Source organism: Chelonoidis abingdonii, chromosome 3 (genome assembly GCF_003597395.2).
Source record: "Chelonoidis abingdonii isolate Lonesome George chromosome 3, CheloAbing_2.0, whole genome shotgun sequence".
Lineage (NCBI taxonomy): Eukaryota > Metazoa > Chordata > Testudines > Testudinidae > Chelonoidis > Chelonoidis abingdonii.
Genome location: NC_133771.1, coordinates 167,155,600 through 167,177,724, shown reverse-complemented (window position 1 = coordinate 167,177,724; position 22,125 = coordinate 167,155,600). Strand labels below are relative to the sequence as shown.

The following is a 22,125-nucleotide window of genomic DNA, read 5'->3' as shown; positions in this document are numbered from 1 at the left end:
CCAGCCACCCCCCCCGGATCCCACCCCTTATCCAACCCCCCCAGCCCTGGGCCTTTACCTTGAGGCTCCATGCAGAACCAGACACTCTGCCCTGTGGGAGAGCACAGCCCCGGCCCTCAGACCGCTGCGCGCGGCGGCGGAAGAGCTCCAGTTGAGCCGGGAGCGTGTCTGCCTCCCCACGGAGCCAAATGCTGCCCTGCGGGAGCGCACAGGGCGGCATGGGTCCAGGGGAGGGAGGAGAGTTTCTGCCTCCCTGCAGAGCCAAATGCTGCCCCGCCGGAGCACGCAGCCCCAACCCCCAGAGCGCTGAGCGTGGCAACAGGGCTCCAGGGTAGGGGAGAAGGCAGGGGAGGGGCCGGCAGCTTGCTGCGCTTGGCCTGGCGCTCTGGCCCGGAAGCACGGACCCCAGGGCTTGCTGTGCCGGGAGAGTGGGGCCATTTGCCCACCCCGTGTGCACGGCTATGCTTCTGCTCCCTGCCCCCGTGGGGGGAACAGAGGAGAGAGGGCCGGGCTGGGCAGGATTTTTAATGGCATGTTGGAGTCCCGGCAGGCTCCAGCTTGCCATTAAAAATTGGCTCGCATGCCGTCTTTGGCACACGTGCCATAGGTTGCCCACCCCTGTTCTATATTCTGGAAATGTAAACAAATGTGTTTGCCTGAGTGGCTTAACAAGAAGTAGAAGTGAGTGGACTTGTAGGCTCTAAAGTTTTACATTGTTTCAAAGGGATTTGGTGCTATTTGTTGAATAGGTTGGAAGCAACAGAAAAACAGATCAGTGATTATAGCTTCATGTTGTATTTTGTACAATATTTGTGAGAGTAAAGGAGAAATCCTTAGTGATGGGTGGGAGGCTGAGGTGCAGAGACTTGCTCCATGATTTGAGCAACCAGCAAAGCATCCAATACAAAATGCAAACAGCCGAGACAGTATTATCAGGGATGCCTGTTGCTCTTATTTGAAGGCTCGGGCCTGGATTGTGCAGCGGTACATCCAGCTACTAATTCCTGGAGAGGAGGGGGGTTTAACGTCTTTTGTTCAGTTCAGTGTAGTTTATGGATGGTGGAAGTGCAACAGAGCCAGCAGCCCCTATTGCACCTACTGTCTTTGCCTACATTTGTTTATAAAGCCTATCAATTAATGCCAACACAATTTTCTGTGTAAAATGAACTGTCGTCAACTCCATATGAAGGTTTTTATTAATCTATTATGTAACAAGCAGAAGTCAACATTCAACTGAAACAAAACTGAAAAACAGCTTTAAATTATGACACACTATATTAAACAGCAATCTATTACCTAACTACAAAGAACCCTTTCTTTATATTACCAGTGCAACAAAACAGTCAAGTGCAACAGTGCAATGCAGGCACAACACAAAGGGGCAAGGTTAAATTTACAGGTGAGTATATGTCTTTGCTCAGCCTCTTCTGGTTTGTGGGCTATCTGGTGTGGCATGCTGAGGTTTGAAGTTACAATGGGCAATAGAGGGCTCAAATGAGCTGGGATCTCAATTGCCATTGTTTTCAGTGCCCTCAGCTTAGGTCTGAGAGGGGAATGGCTGGGAGCACTGCAGTAGGGCATTTTGGCTTTGTATTGCCCCCAGGAGTTGCCTCTGCATCTCCCTCTTGCAACTCTGAAACCTCTTTCTATGCTGTTTTTGGACATGGCAGTGCTTTCACTGGCAATAGCCATACTGTCCTTTGCCACTGCATCAATCTCTCAGTCCTCAGATACTGCTTCCAACTCTCTGCATTTTGGGCTTTTTTGGGGGGGCCTCTGTATTGATGCCACAAACATTTTATCATAAGCTTTCTCCCCCTCAGGTCTGCTAGCCATTCTGCTGTTGATAAGGGCCCTGTCCTTGAGTCTGTCCTATGCAGGTGTCATTGCTGTGCGGGTATTTAAAAAAAAAAAAAAAGCAGCTATTGTCCCTAGTCTAGGGAGGCTCTGATAACTTTTTTTTACATGCATTTCTGCCTTTATCCCCTTGAGATTCTTCCATCCCGAGGATTCCCCGAGACTGGGTAAGTGGTGGTGTCTGTGCTTCATATGCTGTGTGGCTGGAGCAGGGATGGAGTTGGAAATTATGTTCCTGGTCTGGCTTTGCTGTGCTTGTGGAGGGTGAATCTGGGGTGAGATGGATAATAATCACCTCTACATCCCCTTTAGGTTGTCCTGACTCTGGATGATGATATCCTGAGATGGGTGACTAGGAGCTGGATGGACAGGTGGAAAGTGAGATCCTGTAGAAATCCCCAGTTCCCTAAATGGCCCCCTCAAGGATTGAACTCACAACCCTGGGTTTAGCAGACTAGTGCTCAACCCACTAAGCTACAATAAGGGTGTGAAATATGGATCATATGATGAGACTTTGGGAATATATGAAGAAAATGCTATGAAATTTTTCTACTTTCTGATAGATGGGATGAAAATATTGTTTCTATATGGAGAATAAGATGCCAGGGTTTCTTATCTGTAGTTTTGAGACTGGATGTGACTATGGGAGCAGAGTTAAGTTTGGTTTTGCATTTTGCAATGTGATAATTAAAAGCCTGTATAAGCTGTGATTGTATTTGAATGTATGCCTCTCCTCCCCTAGCTGTTAATTTCTACCTTAAATGCTCAAGTTTTTGTTCTAGCGTAGCAGCAGTTATTACTTATGTAAAAAGTGTGAGTGGGTCTCTTTTTTCAGCTCTCGTAATACTAGAGCTGATCAGGAGTTTTCCAGCAAAACATTTGTTCAGAAAATGCCAATTCATTTGTAGAGAAATGTTTTGATGAATCTACTACAGATTCGACTAAACTTTTGCTGAAACAAAGGCAGGTTTCAGGGTCTGCAACTATGGCAGAAAACCTGCCAACTCCTGGAGCCCTGTCTAGAGCTGGGACTCTGGGTGCTGGCAGACTCCCCTCACTCCAGCAAGCAGCCCCTGGAGCCTGAAAAGCAGCTGTAAAATTGACAAGAAATGAATTTCATGTTTTGTTTCAAGAACACCATATTTCAGTGTTTCTAAAATAAAATTTTTGAGACTCTGGTTTTGATGGGAAATTTTGTAAATTTGCTTTCATTCTAAATCAGAAGGAAAGCAAATTGTAAGCAGCAAAATCTTCTGCAAATAAAAACCCCTAAGTTGTGGCCAGCTCTACGTAATACAGAAAAATGCGAGTTCAATATCAAGGTTATGTTTCTGCTCCCTGGATGATTGAGTATGAGTTGGGAGCCTGTTGGTGTGGGGAGGGAAATGGAGAGAAATTGAACTATGTATCTGTTTTCATTGCCCTCTTTTTCTCTTCTTTTACCTTGTCCTTTCCACACCCCTGCCATGACCAGCTCTTTGGTAGCCACCAATGTCCCCAGAGAATGGCATGTCTAACTCTCCTTGGCTGGTGGGAGGGTCACTGTAGCAGGAACAAAAGAGAGTGAAATGAAGGAGGTGATCCCAGAGGGCCCCAGGAAGAAAGAGAAAGCAGTCAAATTAGTAACTCCCAAAAGTCTTAACATGTAAGAGGTGAGAAATAAGACAGTAAAAGAACAAAGGTAAAACAACATATGCAAACACTTAAAGTTCTCATAATGTTACCCTTTCCCGTGAGGAGGCTGCTGAATGACTCTCAGTAATGTTTCTCATATGTTAACTGTAAGTCTTAGTAGTATGCATTCCTTTTCCACCAAACCCTTAAAAATGTGATAAGGTTGTAGAGTTAATCAGACTTCTGAGTTGTTAATATTGTTGAACATTAAATGTAGTGGTCATTTCAATAAAATGCAAAAATAACAAAGTACAGAGATCTCTCTTCGAATTGAACAATAGCATTCATTTGGTTTAGCAACTGCTATTATTCTCTAGTTCAGTGACCATATGGGATTTCTAACATTTAGTGTGACTTGCTTGCCTGTGACCAGTTTTTATAATGTCAGCTGTTCTTTGGTAATAGTGGTTAACTTTTGCTGCACCTATAAGCGGGAGTAAAAGCATTTTTTTGGCTAAGTCCTATATAAACAGATAATTTTCAGTTTGCACCGTAAGAGTAGAATAAGAAGGCTATTTCCAGCAAGATGATAATTTTGTAGGCATTTCAGAATTAAGCATTAATTATTACTGCATGTGTAACACTTTGAAGATGTTAAGTGCTCATTGTCACACAACTTTTTGATAATCTCTCTTCAGCAGTAAGTAAAATATTTTATAACTTATTTTTTAGCTTTTGAGGCTTCTCAATTCTAATAGTTTGCCCTCTTAAATGATCTTTCTTGTGAAGTCTGTAAATCAATAATTCCTTTGTCGCTTACATTTTAACATTGTCTCTTGGCTAGAGTTGGAACCAAATTTTATGGATGTGCATTCTGAATTTTGTGGTTATAGTAACCTGAAAAGGGTGTGACTGTAGATGCTAGTTGGGAAGACAGTTAGCATACTAAAATAAAAATAGTATTATCTCTGACACAGCTTAGGAATGACATGGAATTATGCAAAATGAACGGTTAAATATCTAGGGAGTGAGTTAACTTTGCTGTTTCTACAAAATATCTCATAGATTTTAGTCGAACTGATTAAAGTGAAATAGCTTTTATAATAATGAAGATCTGAAAAATATCTGAGTTACACTTTAGTCATTGATGACATATAGTAAATTTCACTCTTAGGGAAAGAGGCTACTTGGATAAGATGTACGTGGGATAAAATCCTGAACAGCTCATAATATATTAAGTGCTATTTCACACCTGTCATAAACAGATGGTTAAGGGTTAATGTCTCTTTTACCTGTAAAGGGTTAAGAAGCTCAGTGAACCTGGCTGACATCTGACCAGAGGACCAATGGGGGGACAAGATACTTTCAAATCTTGGTGGAAGGAAGTCTATGTTTGTGCTGTTTGTTTTGTTCATTGTTCGCTCTTGGGGCTAAGAGGGACCAGAGGTGCACCCCAGGTTTCCCCAATCTTTCTGAGACAGTCTCTCATGTTCAAATAGTAAGTACTAGCTAGAAAAGGCGGATTAGTCTTATGTTTGTTTTCTTAACTTGTGAATGTGTATTTTGCTTGAAGGATTTTTTTTACCTCTGTTTGCTGTAACTTGAATCTCAAGCTAGGTGGGGGTGGGGTGTCCCTCTAGTCTATATGAGCTGAATACCCTGTAAACATTTTCCATCCTGATTTTACAGAGATGATTTTTATCTTTCTTCTTTAATTAAAAGCTTTCTTTTTTAAGGACCTGATTGATTTTTTCCCTTGTTTAAGACCCAAGGGGATTGGGTCTGAACTCACCAGGGACTGGCGGGGGGGAAGGTTAATTCCTCTCTGTTTTAAGATCCAAGGAGTTTGGATCAGTGTAGCCTCTCAGGATAACCCGGGGAGGGGAAAGTCTGGGAGGGGGAAAAGAGGAGGGGTGGTTTATTTCTCCTGGTTTTAAGACCCAAGGGGTTTGGATCTTGGGTTCCCCAGGGAAGGTTTTGGGGGAATAGAAAGTGTGCCAAACACTATATTTTGGCTAGTGGCAGTGCTATCAGATCTAAGCTAGGACTTAAGCTTAGAAGTGACCATGCAGGTCCCCACTTTTGGACGCTAAAGTTCAAACTGGGGGAAAAATACCTTGACAACACCTTACTGTTTAACCCTTCCCATCTGTCCTATAGAAGGGCAACAGGGAAGGCCCTCACTCTTTCTTGAGACTAGAGAAAGTATTAATTCAATAACCATATGCTAAAAACCCCAAGATTAACAGCCTCTATTCAAATTTAGAGAGAGGGTCTGTGATGCTTTGGGGTTCAACCCAGACCATTAAAGGGTTTTCAAAACGTGCCCTGCAATTCTGGATACCTTAAATGCTATGCTGATGTGGCTCACAGCCTGGACACCAGCTGTCAGCCTTACCAGCATGTAGGTCACATCCTGACATCCACCATCCAGTTACATTTTGCAGCATACCATCTGCCCTGTTGTGTCCAACCCTCTCCTGGAACACTCCTAGAAGTTAAATTTACTGCTCCTTTAAAGAGACAGTAAACAGCAGCTCATTAATTTAGCTGGGGTTTGTCAAACGCTCTTATTTCGATCAAAGTACTGAACTGTCTGACAGTAAAAGTAAAACAAGTTTATTAAACAAAATGTAGGTTTAAGTGACACCAAGTATAAGGAATAAAGATAGAAAAGGTTACAAACAAAAGCAAAAATATGCATTTAACACTAAAACTGAATTTCAGCAAGTTATAATCCCTAAACAGGTTTCTCACCTATATTCAGTCCCCTTAGTTGAAGGATCAATCGTTCTGTGACTTGAAGAGCTCTGGCCCCGTTAGTCCCTCAAGCGATGGATGCCAAAATGGCTTTTTCTCTCTCTTTATATCTTCCCAAAGTTCAGTGGCCCTACTTCAAGAGCCAGGAAGGCTTCTGGAAGATGCAGTCTCCCTCCCCCGTCAAGATAGTCATTTTTCTCCACTTGCTTTCTTGATGACTTTATCTTGCATGTAAATACGCTTTTCTTTCTCTTTGGTCACATCTTGCTTAATTTACATCTGAGATACATTCAAGCAGGCAGAACCACATTCTTTTGTTTGGAACAGGGGTAGGCACAACTTGGTAAATATGTTTTAATAACTTATTTGCAGCACATCTCTATAACACCCTTTGTGAGTTTACTGTTCATACGTCATGCAAGAGTATTAATGATCAGTGAATTATTAGTTTTCCAGCAGTGATTTATTACATGTGAACTTTTAGGTATATATCATGACAACAGTGTACCAGCTGGCACTGGGGTGCTCTTAGGGTCACAGGTTTGCATGCTTCATGGGTGCTGTTAGGGTCACAGGTTTGAGTGCTTCATGAGTTGGGTAGACTGATCTTATTACACATAGGATGGGCTCTTTGTATTCTTCTGTTCTACCCCACAAACTCCCTGTCAGCTAATCTCTCATTCCCCCTCTGCCCTTTTTCTAGGGACTCCCTGCAACTACCCTCAATCTCACCTCTTTCTGTGGCTCTGTGTGTCCCCCACCCATTACCCTTTCGTCCCAAAGAGAGGTCCACAACTCTCCCCCATACTAGCACCCCTATGCCACCACCTTCTTCCCAGGGCAGGTGATGTGTCCCGTATCCCCTCTACCAGGTACCTCCAGTCTCCCCTCCATCAGGGTTCTGAGTGTCCCCCATTCCCCCCACATCCATTCCCAGATTCCCCATTCTCCCCCTACGTGGTAGGGGGTTTTTGTGCACCCATATTCTCCCCTTTCCCCTTCATGCTTTCCTCCTCCCATGGTTTGTGTGTTCCCCATTATCCTCTCCTCCCGGCACCATAGCAGGGTCGCCTATTCTCCATCATACCAGAGGCTGCGTGCATTCCTCCACCCCATTATTATATTTTCTGTCCAGGGGAGAAATCATTCAGGGTGTCCACTTTGGGAGACTAGGCAGAGCGAGATGATATAGGAATATTATTATGAGGGAGGTCATGGGGGTCATCAACCAGTTGTTTATTCTGTAGACAACTGCAGAGGTGCTTGAGGCCTTGACTGTACTAATCTGATGTCAAGGACTCCATGTGTCTCCCATTTTCCCCCAAATCAATAGGGTTCTGCTCATTGATGCCTGTGACATTGCCTGAAATTTGGGAACTGATTGGCTGCGGTGTTCAAAAGATGTGGCATTATAGGCAGACAAACACTGAAATGCCATTGAATTGAATATTAGGCCTTTGCAAGCCCAGTGAGATGTCTTGTTTTGATCTTATGTGTAGGTAAAATGAATGACTAAGTAGCTGAAACTATGGTGATTGTCATCAGAAATGTAGGTGGTAATGGTAAACATTCCATGTGAGAAGAGTAAGTTTCTATTAGCCATGAGATAGGGTCAAGCTAGGAAAAATCTTTTTTTCCACGCAGCCCTAGGTTACGGAAATCTGACCTGGGCAAGTGAAATTTAATTACTGGCCAAGTGACGTGTGGTCTAACACTCAACTCGCTGACTCCTGTTTGCCTGGTTTGCCTGTCATGCTGCGTCCGACCAATTCAGAAATGTCAGGGAAATTTTTAGGCATCAATGGGCATAACCTTATTGATTTTTCGTGCAAATCCGAACACAGAAAAGCCTGATTGACAGGCTGCCTTGTGCTGCAAGCAGAGGAATCTTTCTGCTGCCCCCTGCTGCTACCCACACATACCAGAGGCAGCAGCTTAACTTCCTGTGTGGTGATACTGTCTGTAGCCTAGACTCTTCACAGAAATAGGAGAGCCTTCCTAGGGGGGGAGAGTAACATGAGCAGGGATCCGGAGGAGGCAAGTATTGTCAGTGGAAGCAGGATCCCAATGGGGGCAGAGCTGGAACCTGCGAAAGCATGGGAGCATGGGGAATAGTGATGATGATGAAGAAAGTGGGCACCCCAGGGGTGGATGGGTAGGCAGACATGGCAGTGGAGAGCTGGAGTTGGGGGAGGTACAGTTGAAGGGCGTGGGAAGTGGAGATGAATAGAGAAAAGCAGGGTCCCAGGAATGGCTTGGAACCAGCGGTGGGTGAAATGAGATGAAAATGGGTGGTACACAGTGACCCTGATATGTGGCCGGGGGAGGAGGGGTAAGAGAGATGGGAAGAGGGAAATGGAGGAGACACACAGATTGTCCTCTGGGGTGGGTGGCAGAATGGAGAGCAGTGGTAGCCTGAGCACAAGAGGGGAATGGAGGGATGGAAGGAGCCATCATGGGCACAGTGTGCCCTGGCTAGCAGAAATATTGATCCACTAGGTTACTGTCTGCTGGAAAAATGACTAATCTAAATTTAAAAATACTGAATGCAATGGTAGACTGGCATGTTCATCCTGAGGCTGAAAATGGAAGTAAATCAGCCCTCCGCTCAACTAAGTTTACAAGCTAGGCACAGGTCTTGCCGCACCTCAGATATCCTATAATCTTGCTTGGTTAGAAAACATAGGCACGTATAGAAAGTGAAATGTTTCTAATACACACAAAGATACTCGGGTATAGCTTTCATGCCCAAATAAGAACTGTTTACTCATGATCTGCTGCTCTAAAGAATATTGATGGAAATTGTTTTCCATAAAAAACAGACTAACTCAACGCAATAGTGAAAACAGTTTGGTCATAATTATGTCTTACACAGAATCAGCATATACAATACACAAATATGACTTGAATATTGTAGAGCACCAATTAATCAGAATACTCGCTAATCTTTGCTATAATTGTTAGTACCTGGGTGCATCTCGCCTCTATTCTCATAACTTTTGCCAGTGGTCACCATGTGCAGGTGAAATGGTAGGAAAGGACATTTTGGCCCCAATGGAATGAGACTTGAGTTCTACTCGCTTGCATCAGAAAATATTTATATTCCTAGCTAAGCATGCATTCAAGGCAAAGGGAGCTTTCTTATCTTCAGCTATAAATGACATTTATGAAATCAAGATCATTGCTGCTCCTGGATTGCCAAGAATCAATATAGATCTCCAGTGCTTTTATTCTTGATCTAAGATTGGCAAGGGGGTTGCAAACACATTTCTAATGTGGACTTCATAATAGTCCTCTGTGCCATTGGCACCTCGAGAGTAGACGGATGCACTCTTACTGGCTGTAGTATGGGGCATATTTCTAAAGTACCTGGTGCCACAGCTAGTGCTATGCTTGTCACTCCCTATTCCCAAAGTAGGAAGCTCACCACTCAGATGAGTTTGACTAGTATATTGGGAAGCGTCTTGTCTATGATCAAGGGCATCTAACTGTACCCACAGTACCATCATCTTCCTATTACTCATACTTATCCCAACAATAAGTGGACTTTAAAAAACAGTACTTTCAGAAAGATGGACATGTAGCTATTTGAACCTCTTTGCATTTAGAATTGTGTGTACTCAAGCTATAAATCCAAGGTACATAGAATCTCATGACACCAACATAACTAAAAGATTCTTTTCACTCTTAAAAACTTCTCTAGGGCTTCCATGGTAATATCACATTTAACTTTGCATTTCTTTACTGTATCAAAAACTTTAATTTATTTTTGCCATAAAATATTTTTTCTGGACTTGAAAATGTGGAAAGTCCGCATTTGTCTGTATCTTTAAATCGTTTGATAGTTAAATGTTTGTACCTGATTAAATTTCTAGTTAGGGGATGGAATATCAACAGTGAGACTAGACAAAGCAGATTAAGTATGGGAACTGTTCACATAAAACTTCAATTCACCTGGAATGTGAGGGGTATAGTATATCTCAGATTACAACTGTGCTGAAGGGCAGGGCTGAAACTGAAGATGTGATTTTAAAAATCCCCCTTCAAGTCTTTTATTACTTTCACAGCCATAAATTACTGTCAACTGTAATAGGTATGGTGAGTTCGCTGACACCTCCGGTTTCAGAGAGTGAAGAAGTTTCTAGACTTGAAATAAACTTTTGGATAGATTTTTTTGTCTCTAATTTAAAAATATATCTAATATAGATTTTTTAAAAAAAATCTAAGATACTTATATGGCTTTCATTATGGTAATATTTGAGCACCTCACAATCTTCAGTGTATTTATCTTTAAAAGACACCTGTGAGATACAGAAGTATCATCCCTGTTTTACAGATGGGGAACTGTGGCATAGAGACTAAGGCGAGGTCTACGCTACCATTTAATTTTGATGTAAGTTGTGTTGCTCAGAGGTGTGAATAAGCCACCCCTCCAAGCAACATAAATTACACTGACCTAAGCACTGGTATGGACAGGGCTATGTCTGTGGGCGAGCTGCTACCACCTCTTGTGCAGGTGGATTTATTATGGCGTCGGCATAGAACGTCTTCATGAGATGCACTACAGCGCTTCTAGCGTAGGCTAGGCCTTAGTTAAACTCCCACAGGAAATCTGTGCAGAGCAGGGACTTGAACCCAGGTTTCCCAAAGTCCTAGGTTAGAACCCTAACCACTGGACCTACTTAGCATATAGATGCTTATAATAGGAGCACTCAGGGACCAATTTATTTATTTATTTATTTTTTTGGTATAGGTTTTGAGGCAAATAGAAGTAAGGCAATTCAGTTAAGGCTGCTACTGCTATGATTTACTTGGAAAATTACAGATAACTTTGCATGTGAACTAAAATAACTATCTCTGTTATGCACAGTATGCTAAACCATTGTGAAAAAGTAACCAGGAGAATTTCTGCCATTCAGAACAGATTTCATTCTAACCCTATACACACATTCTCACTTATTATAGAAACTAGCAGCAATAAAGTCAATGGATCAAACACTAGGATAATGCAATATTTTAATTTTATTAAGACCCTTTGAAACTAGGGTACATGATGTATATACATCATGACCATTTTACACAAGTAACATGGTAAAACAAAAATCATAAATGTTAGTTTTATTTTATTATATTTAATTTTATTACTTTTTTTTATTTTTAGATACTAACATTTTTAGTACAGCTCATTGTGTTTCTGTGGTAGTCTGATAAAGTTATTAAAATACCTAGTTTAGAGATATTTCTGATCATATAAGAAGACTGAGACCCTGATCCTACGAGGAGCTCCATGTGGGCCGATGTAAGCATACAAGAATGAAGAAAAAATTACAAGATGCTACAATTGTATCTAAGAGTCTAGAAAATAATACATATTGTACTTGAGAAATAGTATATCATGTAATTAGGTTATCATGCATGTGCAGAAGGAAGTTGTATTAAGGCTGAACATACAACTTTAGCTAGACATTTTCTGATGTAGATACTTAACTGTTGCATTAACATAGATTTTTGCATTAATTTACTGTTAGTAGTGGACATTGCCAGTTTCAGGTTAAATTTGGTACCTTGGTAATTTTGTTTTCTGTTAAAAGCGAGAGAGACTGTGGAAACAATTTGAGGAAACAATTACGGGTACTTGCTTTGTGAGTGGTGGTGGTGAATAATGATTAAGTACGTTCATTTGTCCAGCCAACATACATCTGAACATAGACTTTTCCATGGTCTTTCCATAAGGGGATGATGTGACTGTGTTTTATCTTTGCCTTGAATACCTTCAGGTTCTACAAACCAAATATCTTGACCAGGAAATTAAGCAGCTGTTTTAAAGCGTTCTTTTGCTTATAGTGGGGCGTGTGTATGTGGTCGGTAAAATGAAAAGAAAGTTGTTTGTATTTTCTGAGCTGTATCGTTTTATCTTTTAAAAATCAGAAATGCAGAAATTTCCATAATGCTTTTTATATTGACTTTTCCAATAAATGCACTTAACAACTGTACATCCAACAAAGATAATAGGTTGAGTTTCAGAAGAATTCAGCAGTGGGTCTGGTATTTGGCTGTCACTTAAGTGTGTACAAGTAACATAGCATTTGTGAGCTTGTGATCTCAGTATTTCTTTTTGGAATTATCTTTCTTCCACGCTAGCCCTAAAGAGAGATGGTCTGGCTATATTGTTTGTCTAGAGCTTCCTGGTGCAGTTGTGACTTTGACTTCTTGTGCTGTAAGAAGCCCAGGCTAAAGCTATGCTGATGGGATGACAAGACTGAAGCCTGGTCTACAAAGCACTGGAAAATTAGGTGAGTTTAACTATGTTGGTCAGGGACATGAAAAATCCACACCTCTGAGTGGCATTGTTAAGCTAAATCCCCATGTAGACAGAGCTGAGTAAGTGGAAGAATTTTTCCGTTGATCTAGCTACTGCCTCTCAGGAACATGGATTACCTATACCAAAGGGAGAACCCTCTTGTCAGTGTAAGCTGTGTCTGCAAGTGAAACAGCAACTGTAGTGGTGCAGCTGTGCTGCTGTAGCATTTAAAGTGTTGAAAGACCTAAGACATCTCTCTGCTCTGGGAGTCCAGTGGTGTTTAACAGTATATAAGCTTGGCCAACAAAGTTCCTGCCTGTCCACTCTGTCTTGCAGTGTTCTTTCTTTTTTGTAAGCAGGGTTATGTGAAGAGCTGCCTCAGTAGTTCACAATATTAACTGATAATGGTGCTAACGTTGACTAGTTCTTCTAAGGCTGAACTATGTCACCAAGAAGGTTATGTGGTTTTGCTAAGGTCCCCAGCTAGAGTTAACACCAAGGCTGATTGTGTGTAGGTCTTCCTTTATTTCATACTTGTGTGACAAATTTTCTTTCTTTTATTATTGTGGACTCGTATGATGAGTGTTGTATCAATAATAAAATTATGCAAAAGAAAATAGTGTTGTGTTCCAATGTAATCTCAGTTGTGAAACTAAAATTAACTGTTTCTTACTGGGCACTAATTACTTTGAAGTTGCCTTATTTGAGATTATCCCAGTTGGGGGGTGGGAGGAAAGAGCTTTGGTTTCATGTTTAATTGACGCACATGGGAAAAGACTAACATGTATCAGTATTGCTTGCACTGTTTCACTCAATAGAAAAATTATGCAGCAATTTTTTTCCCTTTTTGTAGTTTTTAACTCTTCCACTTCTTATCCCCTCGCCCTCTTTGTGTATTTGAATCTATATTGGTTATTAATTCATAAATCTTCAGTCAGTTAAATCAAGTAATTTTAGCTATTATTATTTGTTATTTATTGATTAATAATAAAAGTAATGTTTCCATGTTATAGTCTGACTGCACATGCTTCCTCCTGCCCAGGATGCCAGTACTTATTTAGAAACTGATACCAATGCTGTTCAGTTTAGTGATGTAACCTAAACTCAGTCCTTTAGTTAGTATGAGTTTGTGGAACAGAAATGTACTATTACAGTATTCAGCCAAGGCCAAATATTTTTAGCAGCTTTATTTAACGAGTTACTTGTACCAAAATAGACTGACTGGTCGCATATGAAGACTGCATGCTGTTGAGCACTTAGTTTATTATGATGCAGATGACCAGATCAACAATTGTCTAAGCAGAGCTGGCTGGGAATTCTTCAACTAAACATTTCCATGTCAAATGTTTTTTGATTTTTGGTGTTATGTCTTGTTTTGGCGCTTTCAAAGCAGAAGTTCCCTCTTTTGTTTTGAAATACCTTTGTTTTGAAGCGTAATTTATAGTGAAATTTAAATAAAAGTCAAACAAAACATTTCAAAAGTATTTAAATGAAATAATGTTTGAACAAACTGGGTTTTTTAGTTTCATTTTGAAATTTTTCAAGATTTTGATCTTGTCCCAATTTGGAAAGGGAAAACTTTTTGCAATATTAAAAAATTTCCCAGGATGGCAAAATCATTTCCCACACAACTTGAGTCACTGTATACCTGTAGATTCTGACTGGTTTTGTGCATACTTTAGAGGGGGAAAAAAAACTTCAGATATAATTTTTTAGTACTATAAATAACAACAATCAAGGGCCTCTTGTGTACAATTGTATGACTAAATGTATACTCTTTTCCCTTTTAGGTATGTAAAAGCAATTGGCACAGGATCTTGGCTTTATACTCTTAACTGTTTTAGAGGGTGAGTTTTACGACGTTGGGAGATAGCAATTTCAGCTGAGATCGGAGCTGTGGCATTGATCTAAAGGTAGGTCATGCAGAATTCTGAAAGTTCCATTCTTCAGAAAATTCCAGCTTTAATCTTGGTCTGGTTTAAATATTGTAGACTGGAATTCATTATGCAATAAAACAGGTATTTAATAGACATCTTTAAGTTTCAGTGACTCTTTTGTCTTGAAATCACTTCTTTTTTCCCCAGCCAACTTCTTTCTAAATCAGGGTTCACTATATCTGAATTTCAGTGAGCACTTTATGATGCACTCTTGAGTGCAAGGCATTTTCTTCTATTTCACTGTGCATAGAATCAGAATACGGCTCAATGCAACAAATATAAATAAAAAGGATACAATGGTGGTTGTTAATCTCAGGTCCTCAACATGCATTTCTGTTCTTGTGATGATGTTGGGCCTTGGGTATCTTAGTTAGTGTCACATCTTTATTATATATCTGGTATTCTTACTCCCTCCTTCTCAAAGAGAACTACTGCATCTTTCCTCCAGCTAGGAGGACAGGACAAGAACCTTCTACTGAAACTGTTGCTACACTGCTGCTTTATACAAACAAATGAGATCTTGGGGTCAATCAGTGAGGTATGCGTTGCTGCTGTACTGCAGCCCCCTAGAGCAAGTTTACCCCCAGAGCTGAAAAATCACATCACTTATCAAATTATGTTGGGTACAACGTGTCAAATTTCAAGGTTTCAGTCTGATTTACTTATTGCTCTAGTTGGAGTTGTTATATTTCGTATTTCAATCTCCTAATTTCAAATGCTGGTCTTTTTCTCTTGAACTAACAATTAAAAGTAAAAGATGCAAAAATAAGAGAGAGTATGGATCACTGGAGGGAGACTAGGCCTGGGAGACAGAATCCCCTGAAATCTAATCTAATCTTCTCTTCTCCTCCTATGGAATGTGGCTAATGCCTCAGATGGGTGCTCTGAGAATTAATTTTGTCCAGCTCTTTAAAGATTAGAAGTCCCCCAACAAACCTTTTTATGCAGAAAAAATGAATTACTATCTAACATAGTGAAGACCAGAGCCCTTGACGTGAGACTGACTAAGCATATCTGAGACTTCCTTCTTTGGCTTTTTAGCTGCAGAGAGTGAGTACCGATAGTTAAGATTTTGCTAGCTAAAACCCACTACAGTTATAACATTTACGATGATGGCACAAGTTTTCTAATTATCTTTACCTGTTTTTGTTTTTTTTAAATGATGATACAAAAAAATTGCTCCAGGATATTTCCCGTGTTACTTTGAAAACTTCTGCAGAATGCAGTGCATATTTTCAGTTGGCTGACTATGGCAATATATAAAAAAATCTATGCAAAGCTTGCAACAGAATATTTGAAGAGCTGCAGTTCTGTCACATTTAGGGCTTGTCTACATGGGAGATTCATACCAGTATAAGCTAGGATGTGTGTTTAAGCTGATATAGTTGTATTGGTATAATCCCTGTGTAATAGTTGCTTTTTTCGGTTTAGCTCATGTTGCTTGGGTAGGGACTTAAGCTAAATGTTTTTAAAAAGTCACTCGTATACTGTAATAAGAGTGTCTGGGGTGGGATGGGGTGGTGGTTTTACCAATATAACTGTCTACCTGGAAAAGTTTTACCAAGATCTTAGTGCTGAACTAGAATGCAGTGTCTGCAGGGTCCTGAAAGGGGTAGGAAGTTCTCGTTTTCAAATTCAAGCATGCCTATTACTGTCTATGTAGCTTTCTTTGTCCAGATGTTTTTAAATATAGACTTCCACTCTGGCTTGCATTCAAATCTGCTTCCCCCTACCCCATAGTGTTGTTAGTTAATTGAACAAACCCTGCTTGGAGCAACTGATAATAGGAAAATGGTTGTGCGGGGGCCCTTGGGGATCCTGTAACACAATTCCTATGGATCTATCAGATTGTTAAAGTGACAGAGCTGTTATAGAAATGAAAAAAATTCGGATCAATCTGTTACGCTGAAGAGAATTTCACTGTTGCTTTATAAATTTCATTTTCCCCTTTTAGTCCCTCTTCATTTTATAGTTCCCATAGTGACTCCTTATCTGAGCCAGTAAACCAGATAAACTACTTCAGTAGCCAGCTAGGGCACAGATCCAATATTTTGGAGGCATTTTTAATTTGTATTATTAATCTGATTTTTCTGTAGCTGCCTCCCTTTTTTCAGGGGCACCTTTTGTATGAAAGGAATAAGCTCCTATTTGAGTATTTGGAATAATGTAGTTGGCTGCAGATGTCTTCATACTCTCAGTTGAGGAAAAAATAGGTCTTTTGAAAGTTCAGGGTCTACACCCATGCACTACCTGATTGGGCTAGAAGCAATACATGACAGTTAGCTAGCAAACAGGAGCAGCAAATAGGAGTTTTGTGAAGAAGTGCTCCAGGTGAAAGAGGAGCAACTATGTGATCCTTGGAGTGAGTTTGTCGTCTTAGTATTTTGTCATGTGCCTGCTTGATTCAATTTTATAGTATGGTCTCTCTTGAGGGCTGTGTGCTGAGCCTAGATTCCTGCTAGGCTAGGCTGAAAGCTTCCTAATGAGGCTCTAGCCTGTTATCCTTGGATTCCTAACCTCTTTAGGATCCCTTGATGAGGGGGCGGGGCTAACTCAGGGAGAACAGGAGTTTAAAAAACCAGCTTCTAAGCAACCAGAGGAGCTAGGAAACAGGGGAGTTTAGAGAAGGCATGTGAGAGCCAGATCTACCTAACAAACATACTCTAAACTTAGGCCAGTGATGCCCCCCCCAAAACAAACAAACAAAAAATCATAGCACAAAGAAACAAAAACCCCTGCAAGAGTAAAAACGCAGGCAGAAGTCCAGCAGCAGACTGGGGGCTATCCAGTTTGTTGCATTGAATGCAGCATTTATGATCAATTACTTGCCTGCGGGCAGATGTAAGTTTGGTGCAATCTGCTTATGGACCTCAGAGACTGAGTACAGGCTCTTGAGACCAGAGTAGCTAAGCTGGAGGAGCTAAGGGAGACAGAGGTACATAGATGAAACTTTCAGGGACACAGCTGAGGATCAGAGTGTTAGGGAAGAAGAACGTGAATCTGGAGTGGAGGGAAATGATCGCATAGTTGGGACCCTCCTTCCAAATGTCAGGATATCCTCTTGCACTGAGGATACCCATCTAGGGGAAGGAACCCAAGTTATTAGGAAGAGATAGTTAATAATCATGGGGGATTAAATTATTAGAAATATAGATAGTTGGGTTTGTGATGACGAGGAGAGCCACATGGTGAACTGTCTGGTGGGTGCAGACCTCTTGAGACATCTATATAGGCTTATGGGCAATGCTGGAGAGAAGCCAGTGGTTGTAGTACATGTAGGTACCAGTGACATAGGGAAAACTAGGAAAGAGGTGCTGGAGGCCAAATTTAGTCTTCTAGGTAAGAGATTAAAGTCCAGGACCTCCACTGTAGTGTTTTCTGCAATGCTCCGAGTTCAACCTGCAGGACCAGTTAGACAGACAGACACAACTGCAGGGTCTCAATGTGTGGATAAGACAGTGGTATTCAGAAGAGGGATTTAAGTTTATCAGGAACTGGGGAACCTTTTGGGAAAGGAGGCGCCTGTACAGAGGGGTTGGTTCCACCTAAACCAAAATGGAATCAGGTTGCTGGCATGTAAAATTAAAAAGTTTGTAGAGCACTTTTTAAACTAAGGGCTGGGGGAAAGCAAGCGTGGAGCAGCACACTGTTTGGACAAAGACGTCCCTTAAGGGAGGATTTATTAAAGGGAATACTCTAGGTCCTAGTAAAGAAGAAAGAATAGAAACTGATAAAGTACAGATGGGAAATGAAGCGAAACAGTCAAACGAAAGAATCTCCCTCAATTACATCACATGAAGGCAGACAACTAAATATTGACAAAATTTATAAGTGGTTATTCACAAATGCTAGAAGTCTAAATACTAAGATAGTAAACTTGAGTGTCTGGTTGTGAATGAGAATATTGATATAATAGGCATCACAGAAACTTGGTAAAATGATGATAGTCAATGGGACGTGGTGATTCCAGGATACAAAATATGTGGGAATGACAGAATAGATCATGCGGGGGGCGGAAGTGGCTTCTGTGAAAGAAATCAGAGTCAAACATAGTAAAAATCTTAAATTAATCAAACTATATCATCGAATCTCTGTGGATAGAAGTTCCATACTTAAATAATTAGAATATAGCAGTAGGAATATACTACTGACCACCTGACCGATATGATGATTGTGAAATGCTTAGGGAGATTAGACAGGCTACAGAAACAGAAACCCCAACAGTAATGCGGGATTTCAGCTATCCCCATATTGATTGGATATATGTCACCTGAGGAAAAGATGCAAGACAGAAGGACACTAAATAAAATTTCTAAACATCGTTAATTACTGCTTCTTAGAGCAGTCACTCCTGGAACCCCCAAGGGGAGAGTTCTAAGTGCAGCACAGGATCTGGTCCAAGAGGTAACTGTAGCTGAACTGCTTATTAAAAGCGACCATCACATAATTAAATTCCCCCTTGTAGGGGGAAAATGCCAATGAAACCCACCACAATAGTATTTAACTTCAGAAAGGCAAACTACACAAAAATGGTGCTAGTTAAACATAAATTAGAAGGAACAGTCAGAAGAATGAATTGCCTTCAAGCTAAATGTATATACCAATTTTTTTTTAAAAAAAAGCCACCATGGCTAACCAACAAAGTAAAAGAGCAGTTAAAGGCAAAAAGACATCCTTTAAAAACTGGTAGTCAAATCCTACTGAGGAAAGTAGAAAGGAGCATAAACTCTGGCAAGTGAAGTATAAAAATATAATTAGGCAGGCCAAAAAAAATGTGAAGAGCAACTAGCAAAAAACAGAAACTTAACAGCAAAATGTTTTAATTCTGTCAAAAGCAGAAAGCCTGCCAAACAATTAGTAGGGATCACTGGATGAAGAAGTGCTAAAAGAGTGCTCAAGGAAGACAAGACCACTGTGGAAAAGCTAAACAAATTCTGTATATCAGTTTTCACTGCAGAGGATGTGAGGGAGATTCTCACACCTGAACCATTTTAAAGTGACAGATCTGAGGAACTGTCCCAGATTGAGGTGTCAGTAGAGGAGATTTTGAAACAGCTTGATATATTAAACTGTAATAAGTAGCCAGGACCAGACGGTATTCAGCCAACAGTTGTGAACGAATTCAAATATGAAATTGCAGATCTATTAATTGTGGTATGTAACCTATCCCTTAAATCAGCCTCTTGTACCTGAGGACTCTCGGAGGATAACTAATATAAGCCCAATTTTTAAAAACTGCTGCAGTGGTGATGTGGCAATTACAATCTGATAAGCCTAACTTCAAAACCTGGCAGTTTGATAATTCTGTTGTTCACTATAGTTTTAACAAGATACATAGATAAACACTCTAGGTTGGGGAAGAGTCAACATGGCTTTTGTAAAGGGAAATCCATACCTCACCAATCTATTAGAATTCTTTGAGGGTGTCAACAAGCTTGTGGACAAGGGGGATCCTATTGATATAGTGCACTTTGGACTTTCAGAAAGCGTTTGACAGGATCCTCCACCAAAGCTCTTAAGCAAAGTAGACAGTCGTGGGATAAGAGGGAAGGTCCTTTCATGGCTCAGTAACTGGTTAAAAGGTAGGAAACAAAGGGTAGGAATAAATGGTCAGTTCTCACAGTGAAGAGGGGTAAATAGCAGGGTCTCCCAAGGATCTGTCCTGGGACCAATGCCGTTTAACATTCTCATAAACGATCTGGAAAGTGGGGTGAAGAGTAAGGTGGCAAAGTTTGCAGATGATACAAAATTATTCAAGACAGTTAAGTCTAAAGCTGCCATATTACAAAGGGATCTCGGAGAACTGCGTGACTTAGGCAACAAAAGGGCAGATGAAATTCGTTGTTAATTCAAAGTAATGAACATTGGAAAACATCATCCGAGCTATACATACAAAATGATGGTTCTAAATTAGCTGTTACCGCTCAAGAAAGAGATTTTGGAGTAATTAAGGATAGTTTTCTGAAAACATCTGTTCAAACTATGGCAGCAGTCAAAAAAGCCAACAGAATGTTAGGAACCATTAGGAAAGGGATAGATAAGAAGACAGAAAATGTCACAGTGCCGCTATATAAATCCATGGTACGCCCACACCTTAAATACTGTGTTCATTTCTGGTTGCCATATCTCAAAAAATATATATTAGAATTGAAACAGGTATAGAGACGGGCAACAAAAATGAATAAGGATATGGACCAGCTTCCTTATGAAGGGAGAGAGAGAGAGACTGTGACTGTTTAAGCTTAGAAAAGAGATCACTAAGGGGAATATGACAGTGGTCTATAAAATGTTGACTGATGTGGAGAAAGTTAATAAGGAAGTGTTGTTTACCCTTTCACAGAACAAAAGAACCAGGGGTTACCCTGTGACATTAATAGGGAGCATGTTTAAAACAAACATAGGAAATACTTCTTCACACAACGCACAGCCAACCTGTGGAACTCATTGTCAGGGCTTCTGTGAATGCTAAAAGTATGCCTGGGCTTGTTTCAAAAAAGAATTAGAAACGTTAATGGAGTATAGGTCCATAAGTGGCTAATAGTCAGGATGGTCTGGGAATGCAACCTCTTGTCCTTAGAGGCTTAGGGATATCTAACTGCAAGAAGCTGGTACTGGACAACAGGGAATGGATCACTTGAAAGTTGCCCTGTTTTGTTCATTCTCTCTGAAGCTTTTGGCACTGGCAACTGTTGGAAGATAGGATACTAGGCTAGATGGACCATTGGTCTGACCCAGTATGGCCGTTCTTAGTTCTGTTTTCCTTTCCCCCCTCTTCCCTGAGTCAGTGCAGTGACCTATTTAACTAGACTGACCTTTGGGAAGAGTACTCATTTAATCCAAAATGCTTTGTATTGACATCCTACAGGGAATGCACAAAATAAGTATTTTCCCAGTCCCATTCTAAATGTTTAGTGTTGGCATATGAAGCGCAGTTAAACTTCCTTAATGGGAATTGAAGACATTCATGCAGTGGAGTGGGATCATTAATCAAGGACCTTTTGTCTAGTTAAAACTGAATGTTTTGTAAGTATGTCTTCAGGTTTTCAGAGAACTGAAACTTAGAAGTGACTTTGTAATGGTTTTGGGTGCACAAAATCTTTTCTTTTGTGGGGGGGGAGGTGGGGTAGTTGTAGAATCATACTACAGTACATTGAGTCTCTGTGGCTTTTATTGTCTTGTACAGTTAGTGTTCAAACTTATCACACAGTTAAGAAATTTATTGGGTCTTCCTTTCCCTAGAGTGGCGGACAGCAAGTGTGTTTAGAGGTGACGTGTAGGTGAATACTAGTCTCATGCTGCAACTAACTTAGCTTCTTAATGACATTTGCTGCATTCTATTGGTAGAAATTTAGCTAGAAGTTTGAAGTAGAGAGTTCCTTTAGCTGGTGTCTGTAGTGAGGGTACAGATGGTTGGCATCTAGTTAAAAGGTCACAATAACTCAGGCTCAACTTCTTAATGTGTCTGACACTGTAAAAGATTTTCAATGTTCTTGCAGCACGAATTGTTCTTTATAAGATGTGACAAGGTGTTCACATGTACCAACACTAGAGAGTTTCTCCTGTTTGCTGTCTTTCTCCTTTTGCTCCCTTTGAGAGGTAAAACAGCTGCTAAATGTTTTTACGTTAAGTTCAATATTGAAATTCTATCTTCTGGCT

The 22,125-nt window shown here is 40.6% G+C and overlaps 1 protein-coding gene across 8 annotated transcripts in view; it reads left to right on the top strand.

The window, feature by feature from the left end:
* The window catches only part of DISP1 (dispatched RND transporter family member 1), a 203,851-nt gene that overhangs the window by 5,209 nt on the left and 176,517 nt on the right, over nt 1-22,125 (top strand). For 4 of the 8 annotated variants that reach the window (XM_075064313.1, XM_075064308.1, XM_075064318.1 and 1 more), the window contains exon 2: nt 14,323-14,445. The gene's annotated coding sequence lies outside the window, so the exon portion shown is untranslated. Of the gene's footprint in view, nt 1-1,330; nt 1,400-2,169; nt 2,236-3,331; nt 3,510-14,322; nt 14,446-22,125 lie in introns of all 8 variants that reach the window. The other 4 variants (XM_075064310.1, XM_075064317.1, XM_075064311.1 and 1 more) reach the window with 2 other exon arrangements.